Source organism: Sinocyclocheilus grahami, unplaced genomic scaffold, assembly GCF_001515645.1.
Source record: "Sinocyclocheilus grahami isolate Dianchi unplaced genomic scaffold, SAMN03320097.WGS_v1.1 scaffold1671.1, whole genome shotgun sequence".
Taxonomy (NCBI): Eukaryota; Metazoa; Chordata; class Actinopteri; order Cypriniformes; family Cyprinidae; genus Sinocyclocheilus; species Sinocyclocheilus grahami.
This window is the reverse complement of record NW_015506850.1, coordinates 91,390-113,890: the sequence shown is the minus strand read 5'-3', so window position 1 is coordinate 113,890 and position 22,501 is coordinate 91,390. Positions and strand designations below refer to the sequence as shown.

Sequence of the window (22,501 nt, the reverse complement as noted above, 5' to 3'; positions counted from 1 at the left end):
CGAGGCCGGTGGAGTAATTGATAATGAGCGACACCTGCACCACTCACCGGTCTCGAGTACCACGGAAGAGCTCTGGAAGGATAAAAGGAGGAGCTACGACAGTGAAAGAAGAGAGATGACCAGGTTTTGTGTGCGGCAGTCGTCCGCGAGGGGCTGCCGCTTTACTTTCATTTTGTGTTTATTTTATTATTAAAGTTTTGTTTAATTGTTCGCCTGTTCCCACCTCCTTCTTCCCGTGATTACGAACTGTGTTACATTGGTGCCGAAACCCGGGAGGAAAGAGGGACACGCTGTCAGAGAGCCCTCGCTGCTGGGGGGGTCACGGTGCTGAGGAGATCGGGCAGCAGGAACAAGCGGAGAGACCGCCGGTGGCTGCCCGAGGCGGTGGTGCTGGAACGATGGAAGACGAGGTGGGACCGAGAGCTCGCTGCCGCGCTCCTGGGTCGAGGAGGGGTGGCTGCCGTCCGAGAGGGAGCGCAGAAGTCGCTCATTATCCATTACTCCACCGGCATCGCTCCGTTCCCATGGCTCTCGGCCCCGCCCCCACTCGTCACAAATATATAATAGAATTAATAACAATAAAAAATGTCTCTCTCTGTAAGCTAAACTGGCAACTTCTACATGGCTGTTTTTGTTAATCAAACCTATTGCTTGGAAACGTCAAGATTCTTTTGCAAAACAAAAGCTGGTCAACGTGTCCCCAGCTGTAGAGAACACCCGTTCAGCAGAGATGCTCGTCCCTGGTATTAGGGGTGTGTGATATTGAAAAAAAATTATATCTCAATATTTTGGGGGATATTTTCGGAAACGATAATTAGACGATATTTTGCCGAGTGTGTTATTGTGCTGATATCCGACTACAATGGACAGCTGCAGTTTTTGATGTTCTTCATTCTGTGTGGTCAGGTCACATCAGTGAACAGAAATTACTCTTTTCATATAATTTTAAATTGATTTTTACTTTTTATGGGCATGTTTACCTTTAATAAAGCCATTTTTTCTAATAGTGTGCATCTTTTGTGTCAAATTGTTATATTTAATCAGTCAATTACAATAATAAGATATTTAGGCTGATACCAAACAAATGAAACCAGTATCAACAAAATTAATCTTTGCAGAAGTTGCATTTGAAGTGGCATTTAGATGTATTTACACACTATTTAATTCAGCTCAGAGGGACATGGAGTGCTTTAACATGCCGTTACAAATGCATAATGTTTTGATATTTTAAACATAAAACATTGAATACTGATGTTTGAAATTATTTAAAAAATGAAAAGATACTTTAAATGTGAAATTAAAACCGCCAGTAGGTTGGCAGCAAGTCACTGTTAACAAGTGAGTCATTGCGATTGAATTTAATCATTTAAATGGTTGATTCATTCAGGAACGAAACACCGTCATTGCTCAGAGTTGCAAAACTGTTCTGTGGTGGCCAGTACCGCAGCTCCCTATACGCAGAGTACGCCGTTTGCGTAGGGCACCAACTCCCAGGGGGGCACCATACTAGTTGCTAAAAAAATTATTTCGTTCTATATTAAAATGAACATATACATAAATAAAAACCTAAAGATGAACATATATATATATATATATATAATTATAAAAAATGCATTTTACGGTGAAGGCTAAGCACATGTGACGCGCCATTCCCACATATGTGCCCGACCGCTGGCACCTCATAAAATAAATACATTTTAAAAAACGCTTGCACCTCATGTTTTCGGCTGGATGCAAATGATCATAATTGATGGACAACTATGCCGGGAAAAGACATCAACGATCCGGCGCCGAGAAAAGGAAAAGAAAAAAAGATGAAGCCCGTGCATCACTTTCAGGTAGCCTACATTCATAATCCCGCAAAACGTTTTTGGATGTTGACGTTAATAACGTGTTTTAATGTCGGTGATAATTTAACCACCAACAACGCACCTAATATTTTCTCTGACTTTCCATGTTCCCTTACAAAAATTTGCCATGGTTTTACAAATAAAACCAAAAATCATGGTTCTTGTAGCCATGGATGGTAACAACAAATTAACCATGGTTTTGTTACTTCAACTACACTGACAAAAAATTATTCATTGAATTTACTAAATTTTTTTAAGGTAAGTGGTTGCAATCAATTTATTTTAGCTACATTTAAATAAACAAATTTAGTTGACTAACTTTCAACATATATTTTTTTTATTAAATGTAGCTAAAATAAATTGTTTGCAACCACTTACCTTTAAAAAATTTAGTATCATTTTTTTTCAGTGTAATAGTTTACAAAGAAGTATTAAGATAATATTTTTTTGTGGTTATAAAATCACACCTAAGCCAACAACAGCCTTTAAAATTACTTAAAATGCATTATATAAAACAATGAGGCAATAATGATTGGTTAATTAATAATTAAGTGGTTTCATTGAATAAAACTGTTAAAATACGTAAACAATTTATGTACATTACATATTATTACAAATGCTTGGAAAGGGAGCCAAAGGCCTGGTAACTGCTGCTGTTACACTTACAGGACAATCAAGTCCTTTAATATTGACCAAACATTTAATTCAAATATCCATATCTTTAATTTTTGGCCACCTTTTTGCAAAAGAAATGCGACGGCCTCAATAATTTCTTCAACAAAAACATGTGGACATCACAACCCTTACAAAAAATTAACCATGGTTTTATCGTAGTAAAACTGCTTAGCTTTCTTTTGCGTGATTTCTGAATGCTTGAGACTAAAATCAATCAGACAGCTGTATTAAAACAGGTTAATTACTGCAGGATTGAAAAAAATAAATAAAACAAGCAGATAAAAAGATTGCATCCGTTATTTGGTGATAATAAAGCATAAAAGTAAGATAATATAGCATATATTTTTTTCTTTATTTTGGACAGGTTTTTTCTTTCTTCACTGAAGAAAAAATATAAATGACATAAGCATTAATAAATGTTAAAAGTTTCAATTTTTTTTCTTTAAAACAGCATTTGAAGTTTTTTGTCTGTACACCAAGTAATGCCATATTATCAGTGAGTTGAAGGCAAGAGATATTCTTTGTGTTTTCTGCCATTTCTGTCACTTATTTGGCTCACTGTCTTCAGTTACCAGAATTTGTGCAATTATGGTATTTAAATTAAATGTTTTGGTACTGCAATATTTTTTTCTGTATTGTTTTGTTTACTATGTAACCCTAGCCCAAAATACCAGGTGTATCATAAAATATTGAAATGTACATCTCTTTTCACATATAAAAATGATGACACCTTTCACATGGTTGAAGACATGGTTTCACCACTGGCTAACTAGAAGACACCATAACATATCTAGATTGTGTCTATCTGCCTATCCATCTCCCCCTAAACTTCTCCATCTTAGTTACTCTTTTTCTCATATATTCCATGCCTCTTTTTCTCCCCCTCCCTGTATGCAACCCTGTTTTTAACCATTTCAGAAGTGACAGATTTAGCAATGTGGTTTGGGAGAGTCATGGGAGCAAAAGGGTCCCGTCGCACCACCCATGCCCATCTCTCTCTCCAACTCACCCCTCCTCTGGGTCTGTAGTGTTGCCATGGTAATTTCATGGCATGATTAGGATAACATGCTGATGTGAAAAGCAGGACCTATGTTAATGTCACTCAGGCTGTTGTTTGGTAAGATAAAGTGTGAGTGGGTGTGAATGTGTGGAATTTTTGGGATATATTGCCAGTCGTTAGGAAGCTTATGGCAAAATAGGTCTGTAGATTAGCCCCGGCTGGACTGGCCTCAACAACAGACAGAATGAACAATTTTTTAATTTGTTAATTGTGCTGAAAGGCTTAGCTCTCTGTGTGCATGCACAAACCATCTGTTGCCATTGCATGTTTTCTCATTGTCAGTTTCATCTTGTACATTTTCAGTTACGCTAATTCATTCACCACACCGCTGCCGAAAATCCATAGCCTAGCAGGTCATATTCTCTTTTCTTACATTTACATTTATTCATTTAGCACATACTTTTATCCAAAGTGACTTCAAATGAGCAATACAATAAAGTGATTCATCTTAAGGAGGCAGTAGCATGTGAGGTGCTGTTTGTTGGAATACAGACTAGAATAGAGAAGAAACAAAGAAAGAGATTTAGTACTTTAGTGCATTAAGAGTATTCAGTAAGTTGCTCTTAGATAAGATGAGTTTGTAGATGTTTCTTCAAATTACAAGTGACTCCAAATCATTCCACCAGCACGGAACAGTGAAAGTGAATTTTCACTAAACTAATTTTGGTCCCTGTGCTCTGTGATCATTCCCTTAGGTTCTTAAACACACAGACATAGAGACTCCTGAATTATAGCTTACATACACTTAACATCTCCGTATCTTGAGTATGGTTATGCTGATATACTGGTAGTGCATACTAATACATGTTTGTCTATATACTCTACCATTCAAAAGAAATTCATACTTTATGCAATAAGGATACATTAAACTGATCAAAAGTGACAATAAAGACATTTATGTCACAAATGACATATATATATATATATATATATGTATATATACATATAAAATAAATTTATATATACATATAAAATAAATAAATATATATATATATAGAATTTTATGCAATAAGGATACATTAAACTGATCAAAAGTGACAATAAAGACATTTATGTCACAAATGACATATATATATATATATATATATATGTATATATACATATAAAATAAATTTATATATACATATAAAATAAATAAATATATATATATATAGAATAAATATATTAATAAAATAATAAATATATAAAATAAATGTTCTTTTGAACTTTCATCAAAGAATCCTAAAAAAAATGTATCATGGCTTCCACTAAAATATTAAGCAGCACAATTATTGATTATTGAGTACCATATCAGCATATTAGAATGATTTAAAGAACCGTGTGTCACTGAAAAACACTGAATAAATTTAAAAGCTAAATGAGTAAATTACATTTTGCAATACATTACTATAAAAAACAATATTCATACACTTTATAAATATATTTCACAATATTATTGTTTTTACTGTGTTTTTGAACAAATAAATGTAGCCTTAGGGTGTACTCGTACTCGGCGATCTGAACCATGCCCGAGCATAACCCCAGAGTCTGTTTCGTTTAAATAGTGTGATTGCTCCATTCCGTGCCCTTGGCCCGCTTGAAGAGGCCGGCTCGGGCATGGTACGCATGTAGAGTGATTGATAACTGCGCCGGAGCATGGAACAGCTACTACTTTTGTGTGAGCTACTGTCATGATTACGACAACAAACATCTTCTGCTATTACTTGAATAGTACACTTTTCAATTAATTTGAGTATGTTTAGGTTTATAACGGATATGGTTCTCACCTTATTGATGAACAGTAATTGTAGTGTGCGAGTAAAGCTGCAAATTCCTCCATCACCATCATCTGCCTCCGTAATAATGTTCTGATAATTGCAGCACAATTGCACAACATAAGTGATAATTCTGTTTGACAGTCTATTAACAAAATCGTTTTTCTCATTTACCTGTTTTCTTCAAATCAGAATGTTGCATCGTAGTGCTCCGGCCCGGAATGTTAAGTGCAATGTGAATAAAGGCCAGCGAGGGAGTGGGGATGGGGGACAATTACGCTCAGTACAATCAGTACAAGGCAGCCGTGTCTAGTGTTAGTATAAGGTTAGATGGCCTTGTAATATAGATTATAGGCCATGTAAATACTTTATCCAAGTTCTGGAAATGTTTCATCAATCAAGTCTACTTTCATCAATCCACAGGGATTGAATGTTGTTTTCATTGTTCTGTCAGGACTGGTATCAGATATACTTGTTAGAGATATCCTCATCTGGCCTCATTAGCTCTTAGCTTCATGTACACTGTAGTTCTCAGGATTTGCTTGTTTGAATCAGCAGTGTTTTGCTTCATCCATTGGTCCAGGTTAACAATGTAACCATTCATAGTTTCTCAATCTGAGCCTTTCCTTATAAGCCCTGGCTTTAAAGGTCTAGTTAATTAATATCTTATTTAGTCCGCAAACTAATTAACAAAGTGTATTGCCTTGTTCCTCAAGCTCAACTCCAAGGTCAAGTGTTTGATTCACAGAGAATACAAATACAGAACTTTGTGTAATTGCACTGTAAGATGTTTTGAATAAACGAGTAAATGTTAATGTTGGATTAATAGGTGGGACAAATCAGATTATTAGGGGTCAAAGTGCATAGAGCAGAAAGTGAGAAGACGTTTAAGGTGAGAAAGAAACAATGGAGAATGTGTAGACAAAGGAGAGTATGTGAAACTGGGAGAAGGGGAACTGGAGGAGGAAAGGGGGTTGAAAGATGTAAGGGTGAAAAAACATTATGGTGCACAATAAGAGAATTACAAGAAGTAGAATTCGTAGGAATAAATGAAGATGTCTGACACAGAAAAACGAGAGGCAAAGTGTGAGCATGAAGGACGGTGACTAACTTAAGCCTGCAATAAAAGGAAACAGAATGTGGTAAGGAAGATGATGTCAATAATATTTTCCCTGAAGCAAATGTGCAGAACAAAGAGTAACCATAAATTCCCATTCATCCATGACAGATAAACTATGACTCATCAGTAGGAGTCTTTTTTTTTTTTTGAGGATGCACATTCAGCTGGCTCTTCTCTTGGATTATCTGTGTTGTTTGCCGACATGCCAAAACATCAGAAGGACATTTCATATGAAATTCATTACAAGCATGCCTGTAAATCATTGGTAGTCAAAGGATGGAGTTATTTTTTTGCATTGCCCTAAGAGACAGATTAAAAACGAACATGCCCTTGAAACTAATTGGGGTTTTCTCTTGCATGTTGTTTTTATGTGCTAGTAACATTTGAGGGATCTAAAATCTCATGCAGCCCTTGTATGATTCAAGGACAAGAGATTTTCTTTATTGTATTTTTGCCAAAGAAATAGAAGCATCTCGAATGTTTAGATTTGTCTCACTATCTCTGTTTTTGTCCCTTTCCAAAATGGAGTAAATGTAGCTACTTGACTTGAGATGATGGGTGTAGGAGTGTGTGGGTGTGTATGGGAGCGTCTGGCTGGCACGGTGGTCTGTCCTCACACTCAGTTTCATCACTTAGTGTGCATTTCCCATGAGAATGCGACTGTGGGGATGATTCTGTTTGTAGAGGATTTAAAAGTAAAATGTTCTCTCTCTCCCTCTCTTTGCTTTTGATCTCGGCCTGTCTTTGACTCTCTCTCTTCTTAAAAACAGGAGAGCTATTTTCAGTGTGCAGTCTTTCATTTTGTGCCTTACCTGTTTAATGCAGCGTTTAAAGAAAGAGTGGGTTTATGCCTGGCTCTGCTTGTTGACTCTTTCAGTTTGATGTGTCTGTACCTGTAATGTAAAAGACAATTGATGAAATTGTTACACAACAAAGAGATGTCTTTGTTAAATTTGGTAGTTAATACCAGGCTTACCCTGAGCAGGCAGTTTATACAAGTATAACTGATTTGTTTAAACCAAAATGATCAATTTCTGATTTCTGAAAATCAGTAAAACTGTAATATTGTGAAAAATTACAGTTTTGAATAAATTATTTGACTAATATAATATTTTAGTACATTTTAAACTGTATTTTTTTTCCTGTGATGGCAAAGCAGAATTTTCAGCAGCCATTACTCCAGTCTTCAGGGTCACATGAGCCAGAAACTATTCTGATATGCTGATTTGGTGCTTTAGTAACTTTTCTTACTATTGACAATATTGAAAATGGTTTTTGAATTTTTGTGGAAACTGTGATACATTTTTTCAGATTTCTTTGATGAATAGTAAGCAATAGTTTAAAATAGAAATCTTTTGTAACATTCTAAATGCATTTATTGGCTAAAAATAATCACCAATCGATGCCTCAGTATACTGAACATTTCCATATTGTTGTGTGCTAAGCTGGAAGTGTGTGCGTCCTGTACAAATGCTGAACTCAGCAGTCTGTATTTCAGGAAACTACCCTCACTGCTAACAGTGGAAAAGGTCACAGAAAGTCATAACTGGTATGGTAATGATTCCATCAAAATGTTAACAGGTGTGTGTACAGATGATAGCCAATCATCACCCTTTAATATTTATTTTGTACATGCTGACACTGTATTTTATATTTGTTATCCTTTATTGTGACAATGGATCTAATGTTTTTTTTTCTCCAGAAATCCCCTTTCTTACACCAAACACTTGTTGTTACATCAAAGAATGAGGTGATTTGTTTATCGCAAAATGACTGATTGACTCTGTACTTAGTTTGGGTTTGATGCATGTTAAGGCAAAACTTTGTCTAATCTCATTTTGATTTCAAATGATAAATTACCATGCATTAGTTTTAATCGGGGGAAATGGAACAATTAGTGAGAGAGTTGTCCTGCCCAGGATGATGGCCTGACCGATTGTTATCTTCACTGTTTGTGTAAATGGATTGGAGATGATCTATCTGTTACACACATAGGGCAACATTGCCTTAACTGATTTAAAAATCAGTTCCCTAAACATTCAATAAACTGGGGGAAAAAATCTGTTTGCATTAAATTTCTTCTTTACCAAGCAAATTACGCTTGTCAAAGCTTAAAACAAATAAAATAATGAAGTAAACTAAGCCACTAAAATGTTATGAGGCCGTAGGTTACTGTCTCCATCTCAGATTACATTTCTAAAACTGCACACCAATTTTTTAATGCAACTTTTTGAATCCTTTTACTGGATAAACAAGGGGTTGTTAGGCCATTGACATGGTCTTGGCTATCAGTATATTAGCGCCCCCTAGAACCATTTAAAGGCATTACTTGTGAATGAAATGATCTGAAAAGGCACAAGTGGCATTTAAACAGCAATGCAACAAGCACATCTTAATGGAACCTTAATGAAAAGGGCAATGTTGCATGGATGAATCACTTGATGAATCATAGTTTGATATGAAAAAGGAATGAAGATGACAACAGAAGTGGCATCATTAGATGCAAGATATGTGTCAAAAGGAAGTGATACGGGGGATGTGTGTCCTTTGCCTTTTACTCTAAGCCTTTCACACTCTCCATTCACACTTGCGTTTTTCTCACCCTCTCCATCTGGGCCACATCTACTGGATATGAGCAATAAAGCACCGAGATGCACATATTGGCTGTATTTATTCAGAACTCACATTTAAGGACTTCTGACCTAAACTGTTCTGCACCTCATTAGTGCACATTTGACTCAATTATACAGTAGAAAGTGATTCCAATATAGGCTGACAGTTTGTTTGGAGGCATAGGAATAAGCAATTACTTTTAATAAATTGTATCTAATAGATTTAAATGCAGCTACTTGACCCTGAGAGTTTAAGTTTAACCTTCTGTGCAGAACGTATGTTCACCGAAAACATGCAGGTGTTTGCTAGGTTGATTTGTATGGTTGATTTATATGGCATACATGAGATCATGTTTTTCCCTAATTTAAAAACGTCAAAAAGCAATTATCGTGAACAGCATCATTGTGTGTTGTTTGTCTGAAAATGCACCTGATTTTCTTTCCATTTTAAATTTCCATGACAGTGATTGTCATGGTTGAGACTGTTCTCCTTCTCTTACTGCAGCTATCAGGGTTTTCTCCCAGTTATTGAGTTTGTTTGGGAATGAAAGATTAAAGATGTACTGTGAAACCCCATTACACTCTTAAGACCCTAAAGTGCTTTAGAGAGCACATGAATAATTTAGAGGGACTCAGAGTCCAGAGAGAGTGGCCTTGATTGTTAACATACATTTAAGTTTCCACTTTAACTCTTACAGGACATTACATTTAAAGTCAGCATGAAATGAATGTTCACCTTATTTATTTAATAAATGCATATTTTAGTTCTCATTGTGAACATGTATACTCAATGTAGTATATTTTTTAATAAACTGTAAAACCGTGCCTTGAACTAAGCACTGACTCTATGAGTCCAAATTTAAAATAAAACTCTATGAACCACTCGATTGTGAATGTACGGATCTGTATGAACCACTGCAAGCTGTAAAGTAACAGGAAGTGTTTGTCAGAACTCAATTAGTTTTGCAAATTGAACGCAAAAGTTTTGCGAGAGAACGCAAAAGATTTTAAAAATATTTTTCTTCCCACCCCAAATTTTTTTTCTTCTTCTTTGACGTTTTATGGTGGTTGGCAAACCGCCATACCGCCACCTACTGTGTTCAAGGTGTTGCCTTGACCTCCAGATTCCCCAGATCTCAATCCGATTTAGAAACTATGAGATGTGCTGGACCAACATATCTGATCGACAAAGGCCCCATCTCAAAACTTGCAGGACTTAAATGATCTGCTGCTAATGTCTTGGTGCCAGATACCACAGGACACATTCAGGGGTCTTGTGGATTCAGTGCCTTGACCCATCAGAGATGTTTTGGCAACACGAGGGGTACTTACACGATATTAGGCAGGTTGTTTTAATATTGCAGCTAATCAGTGTAAAGCTATCATGTGGCTTCAGAGGACTTGGAATATAGTGCCCAAGTTGTTTGGAACACATTTCTTATACATTTTAATTTTATGGTGCTTTGCATCCTTTTGACACTTGAAGGCTTTGGTTCCTATTCTTTGTCAGTGGATGGAAAATAGCAACCATCAGTCTTCAAAATAAATTTGTATTTTCTTGTCAAAGAAAGTTGACAAGAGTAAATGTGGAATGCCAGAATCTTAAGACATTTAAATTAACATAAATGTTAACTGATATTTATGTTAAAGTCAGAAATATAAATATTTGTAATATGAGACATTGAATGATCATTCATAATCTAAGATCAGTCATTTTAATTAGAATTTTGAGCCAGCTAAAACAGCTAACATGGCAAGATTTTTTATGTAAATATTCACAAAAATACACATCACATAGCACAAGCAATTTTTGAGATTTCAAGCTTTGTTTGGAATGGTTATCCTTCATGAGATACAAAATTGGTTTGACCACTCTCTACTGGTGGTTTTGAGTACTGAAATTTTCGTCTCACAAGACAGGTTTTCAGAAATTGCTGTTTGCCAGATGTTTTTATATATGTAATGAAGCTGAGTTCAGCGGTTAAACATCACAACAGGGCCATAATAATAAAGAAAAAGGAGGAAGATTGCAAGCAAGATTGAACACTGCCTGGATTTGAACTGCCTTTTTATGATGAACCGATGAACAATTATGCTGCCAGTTTGAGTTGAGAGAAATAGGAGAGTGATATTTATCTATATACATTTTCTTTCTCTTACTCCTGTAGAGAGCCTGATGCTGGGTACAGAGATGGATCTGCAGCTGGTGGAGGGCACAGTTGTGGCCTTGGAGAACTCTCTTAAAATGTGGCTACATGACCATGGCAGAGACCGAGAACACCTGCACTTGTTGTTACCCCCTTCTCTCACATCACAGGGTTCTACACCACACCCTGCCAACACCAAGCCAAGCCCAGCCCAGATAGAAACACACAGATACTGCATGAGCATCCACTAAAATATTCATTCAGAAATCAATTTCTTGCTGTACACAGCTCCAAAATGATTTTTTTAGTTGAACTTGTGTTGTGTTGTGTTTTGTATGTCTGCTTATAATGTATGGGTGTGTGATGTTGCTTGCTCATGTTCCCCTCTTCAGTCTGTTTGAAGTGTGACATGCAGGAGAGACTTCTCAGCCCAGCCCTACTTCCCAGCACTACTGACCTTGGAGTGAAGACTGAGAGCATGCAAGATTTCCAGCCCCCAAACAAAAGTCTGGCCAATCAGAACCCCTCGCCGCAGCATCTGCGAGTTGTCAAGTACAGTCATGTCTACAGTTCAATTTTGTTTTACCAGCAAAGCTGTAAGCAAATGTCAATACATTAGCCTTAAACATGACTGACATTTTTTGCGAATAGGTGATAGATTTTATCACAGAGTTCCCAGACTGCTGTGATGTTGTACTGTATATTTTAATATATCACAGATCTAGGAAAGTCCACAATAGTGTATTTGATGACTAATAGTGTTCATATATATTCAACAGAAACACAAAAACTCAGTTTGAATATGGCCTCTGAAATACAGTTAATGTGCATGTATGCTGTTTGAGGGTGAAGGGGAGAAGAAAAAAATAGTCTATACAGAAGTCAATATGATGGAGTCGGGTTTTTATCGAACAAACAGCTCAGTGTGTGAATCTTCTGTCTACCACACACAGTCATACATTGTATTCCCCTTGAGTGTTTTGCATATGATTTTCATGCACATGAGGTCATTTTTCCGGGCACTGTGATATAATCATACTACTTGTCTCTACATAGTCAATATGGGGCAATATGACATACACTTGCATAATTCTCTTTCACACACGTTTATCTTTGTCAGTTTTACTCACACACATTTAGTTGTTTTTTTTTGCAGGGTTTGTGAGACACTTACCTCTTTTAAGAAAGTAATGCTTTTATTCAACAAGGGGGCATTCTATTGATCAAAAGAGGCAGTAGTTACGAATTATTTGTTTCGATTATATACTGTTCTTTTCTAAACTTTCAGTTAATCAAATAATCCTGAAATCATTGTATCATGGCTTCCACAAAAATATTTAAGCAGCACAACATTGATGATAATAATAAGAAATGTTACTTTCTTATTGTACCAAATCAGCATATTAGAATGATTTCTGAAGGATGATGTGACACTGAAGACCGGAGTAATGGCTTTTGAAAATTCAGCTGTGCCATCAGTGGAATCAATTACATTTTTAAATATAGTAAAATAGAAAACAATCGTTTTAAATGGTAATTCTAGTATTAATAGTATTAGTAGTATTAATAATTTAATTCAATAATTAAGCATAATTAAAAAATGTAAACATTCAGATCTTGCTAACTGTGTGTGTGTGTGTTGTAGAGTTCTTCATGCCAGTGGAGTGTGTCAGTGTGCATGGACTACTGTTCATCATCAGACCAAACTCATGCTGGTAGCTGGACTGGAATGAAATGGAAACAAACCAACAGACATTTCATGCTCTCTGCCACATACTAAAAATCAGTGTCTGACTGTGTGTGTGTGTGTGTGTGTGTGTGTGTTCATAGAGCACAGCTGTGTGATAATCTGTTATGTGAGGGATCTAAAAATGTTGTTAAAAACTTGAATATTTTTGTTTACTTAGACCCGTGACTGGTTCCTTTTGGTGTGCTCAGAGTCTGGGTCAGGTTCTGGTGTGTTCTCCTACTATATACTTCAGTCCTCTGGTTCGCTCTCTCTGCTTTTAAAACCTGTGCTGACACGAGAACTTATGCTACCCTGCTGCCTGACTGTCTCAATGGAGGACCCACCACTTCCTGCACTCGCCTCTGTGGAGGTACCGTTACTTTATACTCCGACATTATAGACTAGTAATGCATAGTACTGACATAACAAACACTGAATGGCTCAAACACATCTCAATTCTAGTATTTAGCATCAACAACTGGATCTTTGTAATGAATAGAATTACTATTAATAAAGGTATAGATTAAAATGACAATTCTGTCATCATTTACTCCTCATCATTTTTCCTCATGCCACTCTAAACCTGTATGACTTGTTTTTCTTCAAATGAAGATCTGGTGAAAAAGGATAAGGTCCAATAACTTTAATTGCGTGGTTAAAAAAAAGCACAGAGACGTTTTTCTGAAGATCTTCTTTTAAGTTCCACAGAAGAAAGAAATTCATACAGGTTTGAAACGACATTAAGGTAAATGAAATTATGTTCACTTACACTTTAAAAACTGATCATGATCATCTTTGATACTACACTTTGATGATGATCATGTGATCGCTGTGTCCAGAGCTCCCTGGATCAGCTTGAGAAAGACTCTGTCTTTAACCCTCTCTGTCTGGACCCCAACCTTTACCTGCACCTGAGAGTTAGAGGTTTGCTCACCCGCTCATCACAACCGTTTGGAGTAGAGGTCTGCATTCCCGACCGGATTTTTTACAGCATATCTGCGCTTTATTCTTATTGACCACCGGTACAGCTTGCGCTCAGGACTGTTATGCATGTGCTGCACGCATGCTTTAAACGTCACACGTTTTATTTGCGTGGTCTGTGCACAGAATGTGCATAACGATGCTCAGAGCAGGCTGTACCTGTGGTAAATATACGGCCCTCAGACAGAACAGGCAGGTTGTCGATGAGTGACAGAGCAGAATAAGGATGGAGCAAAGTGTGGATGCGCTGTCCTTGAAGGACGTTCAACTCGGTTTTGTTTATATTTTGGGTTACACTTTACTTGAAGGGGTGTGCATAAGACTGACATGACACCTTCATAATCATGACATGACACATGTCATGAATATGAAGGGTTTTTTATGCATGTTTATGACAACTGTCATTAAGTGTCATTCGCTCAGTTATGTAATTTTTAATGCAAAGATGACTTTGTTTGAAATGTCTTTGTTATGGGCTATGGTTAGGGGTAAGGGTAGGGGTAGGGTTAGGTCAAATAATGTCATATTTGCATTAAAAATGACATAACTGAGCGAATGACACTTAATGACTGTTGTCCTAAACATGCATAAAACCTGTCATGTCATGATTATGAAGGTGTCATGTCAGTCTTATGCACACCCCTTCAAGTAAAGTGTTACCATATTTTGCTTAGCCTATCATTTTAAATAAAAGTATTTATTTATTTTTTTCTGCAACACTTTTCCTACAGTGTTAACAGAAAAATGTCAAACGAATTTAGTATTTTGACAAGACGAATAAAAATAGCTAATAGGCTATTTTTGTACAACCTACATTTTTATTTTCTCTCTGAGACACTTTTTCCCTATTGTCTTGTCAATGTTAAACCAATTGTATCCTGACAAGACTAAGAAATAAAAATGTTGTACAATTTTATTTTCTCTGACACTTTTTTCCCTACTGTGTTGCATAAAATATTAAACGAATTGTGTGTCTTAAAATAATTCCTATAAATTCAAGACTCTTGACAAGACGAATAAAATAACATACAATTTTGTGCAGACTACACTTTAATTTGTCAGCCTATCTCTCTTTCTTTCAGTAGCGGAAATTTAAATGTGAGATTCTGGAAAAGAGGTCTAAATTTAGCGGGAACGGTCGGGAACGAGCTGGGCTAGCATTCTGTGAATGCTTTGAGTCAACAACAAGACTACTGAATTGTCTTTATCATCCGTTATTATGCTACATTAAGAGTTTTGCTGTATGGGAGGACAAGTGAAAGTTTGCGCATTGTGTTCATGGCCATCTGCTTGCCTTGTAGTACATTAAATAATAACTATATATCGAATTTGATCTTTTAATTGCACTTAATGGATCTTAATACATTAAGCCATATTAAGTGTTTATGTTTTTCTACAGGAGGAAAACGCTTAATGAGAGACTTTGTGCATTGCATTCATATTCTGCTGTTCTGTGGCCACGGATTTGCAGGTCTTGTCTTTTTCTTGCAGGACCCTGTACGTTATAGTATAAAATTTGTTTTAATCGTTTAATCACCACCACAGCGTCTTGTCTCCATTGGCAACACGCACGATTTGTGCCAATTGCAAGTGATGTCGCAGGTAGCGGAGAGTGAAAGTGGCGATTGCAAGAGACATTGTAATTTAGTTTATTTTTTCTTGTCTTCACCACCTGGCTACTGTTGTCAAATGTTGAGAGATTCAAACAAAAAGTAATCAATAAATAGAACAAAATAAAAAAGACTGCAAGTGATGTCAATTGCGGAAGCGCAAGTGTCTGAGAGTGCAAGTCTGAGAATGCAAGTCTGAGAGTGTAAGTGCAAGTCTGCAGTCAGACCCTTTTCCAAAAGGCCGCAGCCATCGCAGGGGCGCCAGTCGACCACTAGAGGGCTCTACACAGCGTCAGGTTAGAGGAGTAGAATGGAACAGAATGTCTAAGATATGTGCATCACAGAGTAATGAGTAGAATAGAATAGAAGATCTAGTCAAGATCTGTGTTGACTAGTATTTGGTCTGCATTTCGCTATAATTGGAGTTTTGGACAGTAAGTTGGAGTTGATAGCTGTAGAATTATTGGTATTATTATGACTTTTAATTAACTTCTTGATGCTGTAGGAGAAATTAAAGAAAATTTGTAGGGTAAATTTGTCATACATTCATTATAAAAAATCTGAGATATAACAAACCTCTCTGATACTGTGTCAGCAGTGTTGACTTAAGTTGACCTAAATAGATTAGATGTAATCAGGTTAAAAGCAAAGAGGTGTTTGTCAAGCTTCAGGAACTTTCAAACACTACTCCATTTTAGTTGAGCTCTAAATCTGAATACAAATAGTAGAAAAACTAAAATGCAAATAAATACCATTATGCCACATCATGCCACGTTTTGCGGTATGGGAGGAAAATACTATATACATATTCATTATATTAATAAACTGTATATTTAATTTGATATTTTAATAGCATCTTAATACATTAAGCCATGTTAAGTGTTTATGTTTTTCTACAGGAGGAAAACGCTTAATGAGAGACTTTGTGCATTGCATTCATATTCTGCTGTTCTGTGGCCACGGATTTGCAGGTCTTGTCTTTTTCTTGCAGGACCCTGTACGTTATAGTATAAAATTTGTTTTAATCGTTTAATCACCACCACAGCGTCTTGTCTCCATTGGCAACACGCACGATTTGTGCCAATTGCAAGTGATGTCGCAGGTAGCGGAGAGTGAAAGTGGCGATTGCAAGAGACATTGTAATTTAGTTTATTTTTTCTTGTCTTCACCACCTGGCTACTGTTGTCAAATGTTGAGAGATTCAAACAAAAAGTAATCAATAAATAGAACAAAATAAAAAAGACTGCAAGTGATGTCAATTGCGGAAGCGCAAGTGTCTGAGAGTGCAAGTCTGAGAATGCAAGTCTGAGAGTGTAAGTGCAAGTCTGCAGTCAGACCCTTTTCCAAAAGGCCGCAGCCATCGCAGGGGCGCCAGTCGACCACTAGAGGGCTCTACACAGCGTCAGGTTAGAGGAGTAGAATGGAACAGAATGTCTAAGATATGTGCATCACAGAGTAATGAGTAGAATAGAATAGAAGATCTAGTCAAGATCTGTGTTGACTAGTATTTGGTCTGCATTTCGCTATAATTGGAGTTTTGGACAGTAAGTTGGAGTTGATAGCTGTAGAATTATTGGTATTATTATGACTTTTAATTAACTTCTTGATGCTGTAGGAGAAATTAAAGAAAATTTGTAGGGTAAATTTGTCATACATTCATTATAAAAAATCTGAGATATAACAAACCTCTCTGATACTGTGTCAGCAGTGTTGACTTAAGTTGACCTAAATAGATTAGATGTAATCAGGTTAAAAGCAAAGAGGTGTTTGTCAAGCTTCAGGAACTTTCAAACACTACTCCATTTTAGTTGAGCTCTAAATCTGAATCCAAATAAAAAAATAAAATGCAAATAAATAGAGAGGAAATATCTTTCTATTAAGTTCCTGCCTACAAAGATAGTTGAATGGGTTGAATTGAGAAATTGTGTGCGTGTGTGATGTTGGAAAGGGGAAATTATTGCCCTAGAGATCAAAGACGAAACCAAGCACTGGCCTAATATTGAAACACCCACGCAAGGGGAAGACAAAAAGAGTGAAAGGGAGAATGAAAATGATAAAGAGTAATACAAATAAATGGGTCCCTATTTTGAAACTCTCCACAATCAGACTCAGCATGACCGATTTTCCATCCACAAATGCTTTGTGATGTCACACTATCATAAACATGTTTATGATCGATAGAAAGATATAATGCAAATTATATTATATATAATTATATTTGCAAGCACATTAATGTATTATATAAATATATTACATAAATATAATTGCAAACACAAAAATGTAGTAATTATGCTAGTGCACTGAGGAACAAATGTGACAGGAGATATTTATATTTTACATAAAGCATGCAAGTTCCACCAGTTGATAGGGAGTTTGTCAAACCTGAACATCATATTCTCCAGCATGATTTGGGATGATCCTAAGAGCAACTTGAGCTTCAGTGGGAATGGAACATCTGATTATCAGTACAAAGTGTCACGTGATCACTGTTGTGAATTTTACATTTTTGATCAGTGACCTAGAAATAGTGTAAAAACTTTTCGTATGAACATTTATTTTTCATTTTTACATCATAATGTTCTTCGTTTCAAAATTAGATTTCTGTGCAATACAGAATATTTTGCCTAAAGGGGCTAAATCTGCATACACAGAAGTGTTAGAAGGTCACAATGACACTTACAGCTAGGCTTGAAGGAGAAGCAAAACAGACATTCAAGTCATTCAAGACTTTGGTTCTTTTGTTTCAAAATGTGCAGTCAAAGACAAAGAGCACCAAACAGATACTCTAATAGAGAGTTTGACATGTTCTGACACTATGTTTTGCTCTTGCTTACTTTCGCATTTTTCTTTGCTGTCATTTTTGGTTGGCAGGGTCGGCAGTCTCAGAGTCGTGTGTGAGCCACAGTCGCCCCGCTGCCTTCCATTATTTTAAACAACATGCCTCGCCCTTTACTAACCCTCAGCCACTCCCGACCCTGTCCCCCTGCCCTCTTCCAGGACAGCTATGAGGAGGAAGACCCTTTGATGATCCAGTAAGTAGAAAGAGAGAAAGCATAAAACTTTCACTATGAGAGGAAATTGCACACTCACACTCACACTGACACCAACTTCTGTGCACAAATTCAGAGCAGTCGTTTCTAAACTCCCACAGACAGGATGTTACATACTTGAACATGACCAGATATACACTATTATATGTACAGCTCATTTGAAATGTATATTTGCTATACAAATTTGGCTTACTATTCAGAGAACACTACTGTGCAAGAGAAAACAGTACTGAATTTAGATTCTCTCATCTAAAGCAGTTTTACACACTCTATATACACCTTAAGCTAGCTAGACAGATAAAAACACAGGAAAAAATGTGGGTAGTATCTGATTATTCTTTAAAAGAAAAGTTAAATACGTTTTAAAATAAAACCTGACAATTATTTCTTATTTCTAACGAGACAAGGGCTGGCTAGGTTAATCTAATTCTTCGGTTTTCAGAATACCATTTAGTAAGTGCAACATCAGAGCTCCATGTATCTCCTTACATCTAAAAAACATTACAGCTCAGATTAAATAACCTCATTACATTACTTGCAACTTTGAGCCTGACACTGCAAAATCAGCCTTCATATTTCAGACACCCAGTATGCACAAAACAAGCTGTTTTGTTACCCAAATGTTTGCAATTAAAACAGTCGTAATTTCACTCTTGGAGGAATAATTAAACTAACTGCCATTCCATACGGTTTAATAAAGCCTGCATCGCAACTGGGAAAAATATAATTGTGAGCTGCTGCGGCTGCTAAAAGAAATCAAATACAAAACCACAGAATTGTAAAAGGACAAGAAGAAAGGCTGCTTAAAGAGAGAGAACTGCCTTCTCAGTGTAAATGCTGTGGCTAGAAGGCTCTGAAGAGAGTTAAGGAGGAAGAAGGCCAGAGTAGTGGAAAAGTAGAGCCATTGTCTTCCTTTATGGAAGCCTCCAGTACAGCCCCAAGGGAGACACACTGTACTAAACTGAGCATGAATTCAAGGCTTTCAATGAGTTACAGAAAGCAAAGAGAGGGAAAAAAAGAGGTCGCTCTGTGTAGCCCCGTGACCTCTTGGAACAAGGTTCAGCTTTGGAGGCGCTGGTTAGAGTTGTGAGAAATGAGAAGCGTGATTCTGAATGCAGACTGAGGTCAGAGAGCTCTAATGTTACTCAATGGGCCTCTCTTACTAGACCTCATCAGTATTGCCTCATTAAGTTTTCCGTCATTCCACCCACCTGGCACCACCTACGCCTTGTCTTTATGACATCATGATGAGGTTTGGCACTGTGCAAACAGCACAAAAAGCAGACATGGAGAGAAGATCTCACGTCATTTCCCCTTTTTTTCATATTTTATGGTCACGGTTTCCTAACTTGTTCAGTTGTTACGAAAAAGATTCAGTAGGGAGTTATATATATTTGTTTTCCAAGCATGCATTGTCTTAGGGACCAGTGCCCAAATCACTTAAGTTAAGAATATTCATTGTAATAATTTTTAGTCTTTTTATTTATATATTACTTATATATTTTTATTAACGCTTCTTGTATATTATAAATGGTTTAAAAAATATATTGCTGGTGTTTAATGTTTTGCAGTTGCCCTTTTAAGAATAAAAACCTTAAAAACTGAAATTTTACATGAGAATGAAATCAAGCAAGCCTAAAACATATTTGGTGTCAAAATAAGTTGGAAAAACTATCTTGAGAAATTTAATAATCCATTAAAAAGAACTGTTTTAATTTGACTATATCATAAATTTCTCTAAAGGAACAATGTTAGCGATCTCAGGTTTCCAAAATCAATATATTATTGTAGACCACATGGATTAACAGTATCATTTATAGAAAAGTTTAAGAAAATGTTCAATTAAATGTTTAATATTTGTTAAATATGTGTCAATGTGCATACTATTCAACCTTTTTGTCAGAAGTCCATTTTAGGTATTAAAGGGGTCATAAGATGCCCATTTTCCACAAGTTCATATGATTCTTTAGGGTCTTAATGAAAAGTCTGCAACATCGTTTGGTTAAACTTTCTCAATGGTAGTGTAAAAACACCTTTTTTACCTGGTCAAAAACTGCTCTTTTCAGATCAAGCCGTTTTTGTAGCATTTTCTTTTAAATGTTAATGAGCTCTGCTGACCCCACCCCTCTCTTCCGAGCTGCTCTCAGAGAGACTGTTTACTTTAGCCGCATTCATCCTGAAACTTGCTAATTAGCACATTATTAGGAAAGGAGATTTGCAAAGATTCATTACAAAACATTATACTCACTTCTTCTGTAGATGAGGCTGGATCATGAATGATACGCACGAACATAGACATTATTACATCCAACAACAGAACACCTCAATCGCTTAGGAGTCATTCTTGTCTACATCTGCTCCAGCGGTGAAACAATGGCGGACTGAAGACCGCTCACTCAGGGTGGGTCTAAGGTAAGACACCAGTCCAGTCTGTGCTGAAACGCTACTGTCAATCAAACTATCGTGGGAGGGGCCTGTCTGTGTGAGGTCACACAGAGAGGCATCTGAGATCGGCTCGATTTGTAAAAGGGGAAAACATTTAACCAGATTTTTAAAAAAAAAACACTGGGTGGATTTTTATCATTATAAGGTGGTTGTGTACACACACTGCCAACACACATTTCAGTTCAAACAATTGTAAAAGTGCATGTAGCATCCTATGACCCCTTTAAATAATATACAGTACATATTAGGTGATTAATGCAAAAATTATATTCGCTGATGTGTACTTTTAAGTACAGTACAGATTTGATTTGAACCTGTGAGATTCTTTTTGTTGAATTACGGTTGCAAGACGTAACATTTTCAAGTAACGAATGCACTTCCCCATAATTTGCTTCACACTTCAGAGAACAATAGCTCAGTTCTGTTTTCCGTTCGGTTATCCAAGCATCAAGTGGCCAGCGGAACGAAAACATAAACGGAACATTCAAGAAAACAGGAACTAGTACAACATGAGAAGTGCATCCAAACTGAACCAATGTATACCTTTTTTATCCACATGGTGCCAAAACTGAAACTGATAACTTGACCTCTTTAAGACACATACACTATTTAAAGCTTTAGTGGTAACATAGGTCTCTAAATAGAAAACATCTGTGCTTAGCATGATGCTTGTCCTAAATATTTATAACGTATGTTTGTATTATATCCAACAACAAGTAACTAAATAGACAAATAACTGTCAAACTAAATTAAAAATGATACTGACTGCAAATTACTATAATAAGAAGAGGGTTGAAAAAAAAAGTGTTGTCAGTCCTCTTCCTTTTTTAATACCTATGAGTAATCCGCTGTTAAAATTTAGCACTGCAACCCAGTATGATGGTAAACTATGCATTTTTAAACAAGTCAGACCTTGGACCAAATCAATGCATTCTTTTCAGATGAAGGACTCTGCTCTGTCAACACATTCACTGCTTTTCTGCTTAAGAGCACTAAACGTTGAAAAAATGCAGCAGAATGTGATGAATAGATCAGATTTTGGCGGACTGCTCAAAAGAAAACAAACTTTAGCAGTGAAAGAAAAGACTTGGGGAGACTGGAGAGAGGACAAAAGGAAATGAGTGAGAGGGCGAACGAGAAAGAAAACAGGACAGGGAACAGTCTGTACCTTCACACACTGCCAGGCAGACACATATAAACTCAGCCAACATTTAACTCCCATTTGAAGTAAGGCCCCTATTTTACACAGATGGTTAATATTCACTTTGCATCAGGATTATCCCTCAGATGTCAGACACTGTTCAGGACAACATAGGACTAGATGAATAAGGGACCGAGAGTGAAAGATCGGGCATTTAGGGTGATTTCATGCCCTCCTAACAAGCCAAGTCCAGATTTTTCCTTCGATATGCATGTACATGTACATGGTTGGAAATGGAAAAGCAAGAATAACTACAGATTTCTCTTA

At 36.6% G+C, this 22,501-nt stretch overlaps 1 pseudogene; it reads left to right on the top strand.

The window, feature by feature from the left end:
- The window catches only part of LOC107571933 (meiosis 1 arrest protein-like), a 63,441-nt pseudogene extending 44,867 nt beyond the window's left edge, over nucleotides 1–18,574 (top strand).
- Nucleotides 18,575–22,501: the final 3,927 nt, after the last annotated feature.